Source organism: Cyprinus carpio, chromosome B16, assembly GCF_018340385.1.
Source record: "Cyprinus carpio isolate SPL01 chromosome B16, ASM1834038v1, whole genome shotgun sequence".
Classification (NCBI taxonomy): domain Eukaryota; kingdom Metazoa; phylum Chordata; class Actinopteri; order Cypriniformes; family Cyprinidae; genus Cyprinus; species Cyprinus carpio.
The window spans coordinates 6,170,487-6,179,771 of record NC_056612.1 but is presented as its reverse complement, the minus strand read 5'-3'; positions in this window follow the sequence as shown (position 1 = coordinate 6,179,771).

The window sequence follows — 9,285 nt, the reverse complement described above, 5'->3', positions numbered from 1 at the left end:
TTAAACATCTTTGATCTAAGTATTGTTGTGTGGGTCTAGAGTGTTTATGCTGCAGAAAACTGACGAGCAACACTACAGTCCACCAACAAACATATGAGGAAGAGGAGGAGGATGGCGGTCCAGCATATGCAAAGAGAAAGCTTTGTTTGTATCTTTAGCTTCCACATTCTTATTTTTGTAAATGCAATTGCAACAAGCAAAGGTTGTTTTCCCCACATTTCTTAAAGTAGGTGAGAGTGAAGATTTGTTTTAGTGTGTATAAGGTCGTTGTTTTCAAATAACCTCAACTAAATACATAATCTAGTTTCAGTTATTTTTATGATGAGAATGTACTGCAGTCATATATGCAACAGTATGTCTGAGATCATCTGCAATGGCTCTGTTCTGCTTTTACAGATGCTAAATGCAAGCAGACTGTACGTGTACTGGTCCTCATCTCTGCCAAAACACATTTGACTACACAAACACAGCATCACAGTTCATCAATTTTGTTGCTACTTTAATTGCTTCTTCACTCAGGATGTAGAGACACACAGGAGTAACTGATAAATTCTCTTAACATGCTACACAATTCTTTTAATATTTCTATGTTTTGTAGTTACCAGGAGAAGTGTCATCGCTGGAGGAATGGCAGACGTTACTCAGACACTTGTAAACACTGAACAGTAGTTGGAGTCCAAGACAGTGAAATCATCTTTATTATACTTCTGACTGAACTAGCAAGGAGCATTAGAGCCAATGAGAAAGTAAGTTCAAGTAAAATTTCTGCATTGACCATTTCACCATGTTATTTTCTTTCATTCATGGATTTGCGCTACGCAACATCTTACATTTACATTTGCATTTAATCATTTAGCAGACGCTTTTATCCAAAGTGACTTTCAAATGAGAACAATAGAAGCAATCAGATCAACCAGAGAACAACGGTATACAAGTGCTATGACAAGTCTCAGTTAGTCTAGTACAGAACACGTAGCCAGGTTTTTTTTTTTTTTTTAAAGAATATGACAGACAAGAAAAGAAAAGGTAAGTACTAGTATTAGTTGGTTAAGTGCTGGCGAAAAAGATGAGTCTTTAGATGTTTTTTGAAAATTAGTAAAGACTCAGCTGTTCGAATTGAGATCGGGAGGTCATTCCACCAGCTGGGCACAGTTCAGGAAAAGGTTCGTGAGAGTGATTTTGAACCTCTTTGGGATGGCACCACCAGGGGTCGTTCATTTGCAGAGCGCAAACTTCTGGAGGGTGCATAAGATTGAACTAATGAGCTTAGGTATGTTGGTGCCGTGCCAGTGGTCATCTTGTAGGCAAGTACCTTGAATTTAACTTTAACTTGTACCTTGAATTTGATGTGAGCGGCTACTGGTAGCCAGTGTAACCTAATGGGTAGAGGAGTAACGTGAGTTGTTTTTGACTCATTGAAGACAACCCTCGCTGTTGCATTCTGGATCAGTTGCAGAGGCTTGATAGTACATGCCGGACGGCCCGCCAGGAGAGCATTACAATAGTCCAGTCTGGAGAGAACAAGAGCTTGGACAAGAAGTTGGGTGGCTTGCTCTGACAGGAAGGGTCTAATCTTCCTAATGTTGTATAAGGCAAATCTGTAGGACCGGGTCATTGTAGCAATATGGTCTGTGACCAAGCTTAACTGATGATCCATCCCAACTCCTAGGTTTTCTGGCTGTCCTGGATGGAGTTATGGTTGACGAACCCAGCTGTATAGAGAAGTTGTGAGGAAACGATGGGTTGCTGGAACCACCAGCAGTTCAGTCTTAGTAAGGTTGAGCTGAAGGTGATGGTCATTCATCCAGCTAGAAATGTCACTCAGACAGGCTGAAATGCGAGCAACTACCGCTGGGTCATCTGGTTGGAATGAGAAGTAGAGTTGAGTGTCATCAGCGTAGCAGTGATAGGAAAAGCCATGCTTCTGAATGACAGATCCTAATGACGTCATGTAGATGGATAAGAGAAGTGGTCAAAGTACTGAGCCTTGAGGAACCCCAGGAGCAAGTTGTTGTGACTTAGAAACTTCACCCCTCCAAGACACCCTGAATGATCTATCAGAAAGGTAGGACTTAAACCACTGGAGTGCGGTTCCAGAGATGCCCATCTTTCTGAGGGTGGACAGGAGAATCTGGTGATTAACGGTGTCAAAAACAGCAGACAGGTCCAGCAAAATGAGTACTGAGGATTTTGAAGCTGCTCTTGCCAGTCACAGGGCTTCAGTAACCGAGAGCAGGGCAGTCTCAGTTGAGTGGCCGCTTTTGAAGCCAGATTGGTTGCTGTCCAGGAGTTTGTTCTGTACAAGAAACATAGAGAGCTGGTTGAACACAGCTCGTTCAAGTGTCTTTGCAATGAATGGAAGAAGGGATACCTGTCTGTAGTTTTCTAGAAGTGCTGGATTTAGAGATGGTTTCTTCAGCAGTGGGCTTACCCGAGCCTGCTTAAATGCTGAGGGAAATTTTCCAGAGTGAAGAGAGGAGTTGATAATGTGAGTAAGTGAAGGTATGACTGAAGAAGAAATCGCTTGAAGGAGGTGAGTGGGAATCGGATCAAGTGGACAAGTAGGAGGATGACTGGACAGGATAAGTTTGGAAACGTCCGTCTCTGAGAGTGGAGAGAAGGAGGAGAGAGAGTGTGCATTAGTAGTTGTGAAGTTATCCTCAGTCTGCGGTGTGGAGAATTGGTCACTGATGGTTCTTGTCTTATTTGTGAAGAAAACTGCAAAGTCGTCAGCTGTAAGAGTCGATGGAGGAGGAGGTGGAGGCGGATTAAGAAGAGAAGAGAAACTTTTGAAGAGTGTCCGAGCGTCACAACAGTTGTTAATTTTGTTGTGGTAGTATGATGTTTTAACAGTGAAGACATTTGCAGAGAAGGAAGAGAGGAGAGACTGATTCACACTGAGGTCAGTAGAGTTTCTTGATTTATGCCATTTCCTCTCTTCAGCCCTGAGTTTGGAGCGATGTTCACGGAGAACATCGGACAGCCAGGGGGCAGATGGGGTGGTGCGTGCTGGTCTAGAAGACAGTGGGCAAAAGTTTTCCAAGCAAGAGGTTAGAGTGGAGCAAAAATTGTCTGTAGCACTGTTCGTGTCCAGAGCTGAAAACTGAGAGAGTGAAGGAAGTGAGGATGAAACCACAGAGGATAGGTGAGATGGAGAGTGTGAGCGTAGGTTCCGTCGAAAGGTGACCTGCGTTGGAGCGTGTGCCGCTTCAGGAGTAAGTGCTAGGTTAGCAGTAATGAGGAAGTGGTCTGAGGTGTTGTCCACGGAGCAAAAGCGTGTGTAGATGAGGTCCAGTTGGTTGCCTGATTTGTGAGTCGCTGTAGTAGACACTCGCTTGAGATCAAATGAGGCAAGCAGAGTGTTGAAGTCTGCAGCCTGAAGTTTATCAAGGTGGATGTTGAAGTCACCAAGCAGTACCAGAGGAGTACCATCTTCAGGATAATTTGATAGCAGCACGTCAAACTCCTCCAAGAAGTTTCCCAATTGACCTGTAGGTGGTGGTATATGACCTGTAGGTGGAGGTATATGATGTCACACTTTCATTCATGGATTTGCGCTACGCAACATCTTCACACATGGACAAGTGTGACATCATATACCTCTGTAAATAAATACCATGTAAATTCGCACTCTTTAATGCACTTTGAATGGAACATACGTTCGCTTTCGAACTGGAATCATGTCAGAATATCCTGTGATGTCCACTTCGCAGGGCACTTACATTCAAACAGAATAAACGTCTGAAGCAATAAAGAGAAACATACAGTGGGGGCACGAGTACTGGAATTGAGAACCGCTGTTCTCTGCTCAAACACTGCTCAAAACTCGCGTTTGAAGAATCAGTGGCAAATCCTTCACATATGTAAACGTACTTACAGACTGTGAGTCAGAACAACCCGCATTGTAGTCTTCTCCCCCAGGATCAGGAAATAATCCTCCATAAAATATGTGCTGCACACATCTGAATATGTGGGTTGAACTGTTCTGGAATTTAACCACTGATTTGAAGTTGTGTCCTCTTTTGGAAGATTTTCACAATGAAACAGTGCCTCCACAACATGGCGCTGGTGGCAACAGCGAAAATCAAAGGTTACGCCTTCTTTCTTTGCGTGAACATTTGGGCGCCGTTATGCAAATCTTCACACATTGTGACTTAGACGTGGGGGCATGTTTAAATGAGGCATTTTAGGAGGGTGTGGACGAGTCTTAACTTTTATAAAGAATATCTCTTTGGGTTTGAGACTTTAGTCTTTGCAACTTTACAGATTTTCTTTATGCACCAAGAGCTTGTAACACTCCAAAAAGAAAGCAAAACTTGAAATCGCATCATATGACCCCTTTAATAATGTTGTTAGTTTTACCATCAGTTCAAGCTCGAAAGGCATGGAGTCAATATAATGCCGCATATATATGCAAAAGAATAAAGTTTTGCAAAAGAAAATAAAGTTTTGCAAACGAAAATGAAAGTATTGAGAAAAATAAATGTGCTTTTTGCAAACAAAAATAAAGAATTGCAAAACATAATTGAAACAGCGCAAAAGCAATGATTTTGCAGAACATATTTTCCATGGCCATATCTACTAATTTATTTGCAGCGCTGCTTTTATTTTGCGTTTCAGTCAAGTTTGAGCTTGCAATACCGTTTTCCCTTTGCGCTTCACGTTTCTGCGGGTCTCACTTTGTGGCATTGTTTTGATGTGGGGGTGGAGTCAAGGGATGGAGGCTCTCTGGAAGTGATATCATCGGCCCGAGACGCAGCTTTCTGATCCAGGCACTGTCATGAGAAAAGGCTTGCGAGTGGATCGTTTCCTTTTATTCACTAGCATTAAAACATGCATGTTTTTGTTTTATTAACTTTATTAACAAATGTATATGTGTATTAGCAGCGTTTGCTCAAGTTAAACAAGTTGTTAACATCTGCTGTTTATTTATCTCAATGTGTACACTTTTATAGCATTAAAATGTGTATTGTTTCATTTGGTTAACTGCATGTGTATTAACAGTGTTTGTTTAAAATCTCTTAACTTGTGGGAGGACGCCAGCGCACAGAAGCGTTCTTTGTTTACATTAGTTCAGACTTACTGCTAGTTTTAATGTAAAATAATGCAATTCACTTCATAAACTATAACTTACATCATTAAAAAGGTCTACGACTCAAGTTTCATATCGATCTCGACTTCGTTTTTCATTTACATAACTCCTGGCATAAATTTTGACCGTCACTGTAAGATAAAAAAAAAATGAAGCTTGAATCTTTTTGGTTTAGTTTTGTCTTGGCCACAAGATATTAATTTGTTGGAACATGATAATGTCGTGGCCATGAGATATTAATTCGTGGGAATGTCATGGCCAAGAGTTTAATGCATAATGCAAACCCCCGTGACCATAGCAACCTAAGATTATCAGAGATTGATAAAATATTTTTATCCATCCCACAGTCCGTTGATCGTGTCTTTTTATGTAATATATGTGTATATTAGGCTATTATTATTACTATCATTATATAGACTAACCATATATAATAATTAATGACATGCTTGTTTCCCCTTTCAATTCGTGTATTGCTTACCTAATTAACATTCTGTGTGACGCTAGTATATGCTACCATATATTTAGCAAATTCTGTAAACGCCTGACAATTATGGGAAACGCAGCCCTGAACTTTAAGTACAGAGATCGAAATGAAGGGAAAATGAATTAAATACATAACAACGAATATGAAAACATTACCGATAATATTAATAATAACAATAAAATACACTGACTTACAAGATTTGTGGGATGGATAAAAATGCTTTCTCGTAGGCCTATTTTATTTTATGTACTTTATGTAAAATTTATTCATAATAAACCTAATAAACATTCGAAAGCTGTCTACATTGCATGCAATACAGTCCGGTAGCCTAGGACTATGGTTGACACTTAAACCACCAGAGGTCGCTGTATATCTAAAAGCGTCAGCGGGTAAAATTTACCCAACATCATGTCTCATGTCATGTTTTGATATGGCTAAAAAATATATTATGTCACCGTATTATGCCACTATCTTTACAATGTCTAGAGTCATATAATAGTTATTTTTAGTCATCAACTATTTATAATATATGGTATAATATTATAATAAAATGTTTTAAAATAGCCCATGTTATTTAATTAACTAAAATACCGTAAATAGCCTATAATAAGCCATACTTCACCACACTGCTTAGGGTGTATGATACAATGACAAATTCAAGCGCACAGTTTCACCTAATTAATTATTAATCTGTTTAGTTATATAATTTATACTTTGAATAAGAGAACAATACCAATAAACTTGTGGTAATCATAAAAATTTTATTCATTACATCATAATTCAGATTTTTTAATAAATAAGCAACACAGTAGCAAACAATAAACGACCAAAAAAAAAAAAAAAAAATGCACAAAAATTCAAAAGAATAATTAATCTAAAGTTTGAATATTTATGAGTGGGCTAAACATCTTAATTTGAATGTGTGTTGTGTGACTGTTGTGTAACAGTAAGCTAACACGTTGCTCAATGTCAACGCCACAATAAAGGAATTATATGCGTAAATCTGACCCGATGGCGCAATTTATTTATTTTTTTAACAAAAGGGGATTGTAAATAACACAATTTTAGTAAAAGTCAATGACTGTGAGACTTGGATAGCCTATTTTTTTAATTGAAAATACATTATGTAGCCTACTATAACATGGAGTCAGAGACGTTCGGATCCATATGCAGTAGTTTATAATCAGAATGGTCAAACAAGCAATGATCGAAGGACAGCGTCAGGTATGTCAAGGGATATCCAAAATCAAAAACAGAAACAAGCAGAGGTCGGGGCAGGCAGCAGAGAATCACAGTTGGTATAAACAATCCAAGATAAAACACGGAAGGAACAAACACAGGGAAAATGCTCAGAAATGCCAGACAGAACTAAACAAGACTTCGCCATGTGAGTGTGGATGAGTGCAACCTATATAGTGTCACTGATGGGAAACAGGTGAGGTTCAATAATAAGTTCCTAGGCAGGGGTTTATGGGAAATGAAGTCCAGGGTGTACTGTGTCATGTGAAAGTCTGTATGGTGAATAAACGGATGTGCAGTGACCGGATCATGACATAGCCCCCCCCCCCCCCAAGAAGCACCTTCCAGACGCTCTAAACAATCTAGGAGGGCAGTGGAGCAGAGGCGGAACAGGGGGAGGGACGGAGGGCCAGGTCCGTGTGGAAGTGGAGTGGCCGGGGACTGGGGCAGACCCAGCAGAGCAAGAAGCCAGGGTGGAGCAGGCGGAACAGGAGCCCTTCCTGGGCCTAACATGGGGAACAGGAGCCCATCCTGGGCCTAACATGGGGAACAGGAGCCCTTCCTGTGCCTAACATGGGGAACAGGAGCCCTTCCTGGGCCTAACATAGGGAACAGGAGCCCACCGGGCAGAGCTGGAGCCCACCAGGGCAGAGCAGGTGGAGCTGGAACCCACCGGGGGAGAGCTGGAGCCCACCAGGGCAGAGCAGGTGGAGCTGGAACCCACCAGGGGGAGAGCTGGAGCCCACCAGGGCAGAGCAGGTGGAGCTGGAACCCACCAGGGGGAGTAGGTGGCGATGGAGCCCACCAGAGCGGAGCAGGCGGAGCTGGAGCCCAACAGGGCGGAGCAAGGAGCCCCCACAGCTGAGCAGACGGGATAGGAGCCCACCAGGGTGGAGCTGACGGGACAGAAGCACACTAAGGTGGAGCATTTACATTTACATTTAATTATTCAATCATTTAATCACCACAGCCCAGCAGACGAGACAGAAGCCCACCAGGGTGGAGCAGAGGACCACCACAGCCGAGCAGACGAGACAGAAGGCCACCAGGGCGGAGCAGAGGACCACCACAGCCGAGCAGACGAGACAGAAGCCCACCAGGGCGGAGCAGAGGACTACCACAGCTGAGCAGACGAGACAGAAGCCCACCAGGGCAGAGCAGAGAACCACCACAGCCGAGCAGCCGAGACAGAAGCCCACCAGGGTGGAGCAGAGGACCACCACAGCAGAGTAGGTAGCACAGGAGAGCAAGTCTGGTTAGGTGGGACTGGAACAGACAACAAAACTTCATCATGAAATGGTAAATGATAAGACAACTCACAGAACCAGTGAACATACTCCTCAACAGATAGGCCTCCTTAACGAAGACGTAATAGCTGGTCTACTGGGTCCATGGTTGTGCTGGGTAGCTGAAACGCTGACATGGGGTGGGAACAGATATCTCGGAAATGAGAGGATACCTGGCTGCTGGATCCTGGTATGGCGAAGTATTCTGTAACATGGAGTCAGAGACGTTCGGATCCATATGCAGTAGTTTATTATCAGAATGGTCAAACAGGCAATGATCGAAGGACAGCATCAAGTATGTTAAGGGATATCCAAAATCAAAAACAGAAACAAGCAGAGGTCGGGGAAGGCAGCAGAGGATCACAGTCGGTATAAACGATCCAAGATAAAACACGGAAGGAACAAACACAGGAAAACCACTCAGAAATGCCAGACAGAACTATGTGAGTGTGGATGAGTGTAACCTTTATAGTGTCACTGATGGAAAACAGGTGAGGTTCAATAATGAGTTCCTAGGCAGGGGTTTATAGGAAATGAAGTCCAGGGTGTACTGTCCATTGCGAAATTATTTTATAATAATAAACAGATGTAAAAATAACTTAACATAACACCTACATTTGAAAAACCACCATGGGTAAAATTAGCCCGTGGCAGTTCTAGTGTATAATAACTTAATAATGTAATAATTATTTTATGTAAAGTTTCTTAATTTAAAATAAAATATTAATAAACACTGATAATCCCATGTTGATATGGCCACACTGGTTTGTTTACACATTAAATTTACAAGAAATTTAAAGAATTTTAAACCAAAAAGACTCAAGCTTTTTTTTTTGTTATCTTTCAGTGACAGTCATTTCTTAATTTATGCCAGGAGGTAGTAAATGAAACTTGAGTAGTAGACCTTTTTAATGATGTAAGTTATAGTTTAGGAAGTGAACTGCATTATTTTACATTAAAACTAGCAGTAACTCTGAACTAATGTAAATAAAGAACGCTTCTGTGTGCTGGTGTCCTCCCACAAGTTCAGGGATTTTAAACAAACACTGTTAATAAACATTTAGTTAACCAACTGAAACAATAACCATTTTAATGCTATAAAAGTGTGCACACTGAGAAAAATAAATAGCAGATGTTCATGTTAACAACTTCTTTAACTTGAGCAAATGCTGCTAATACTCATA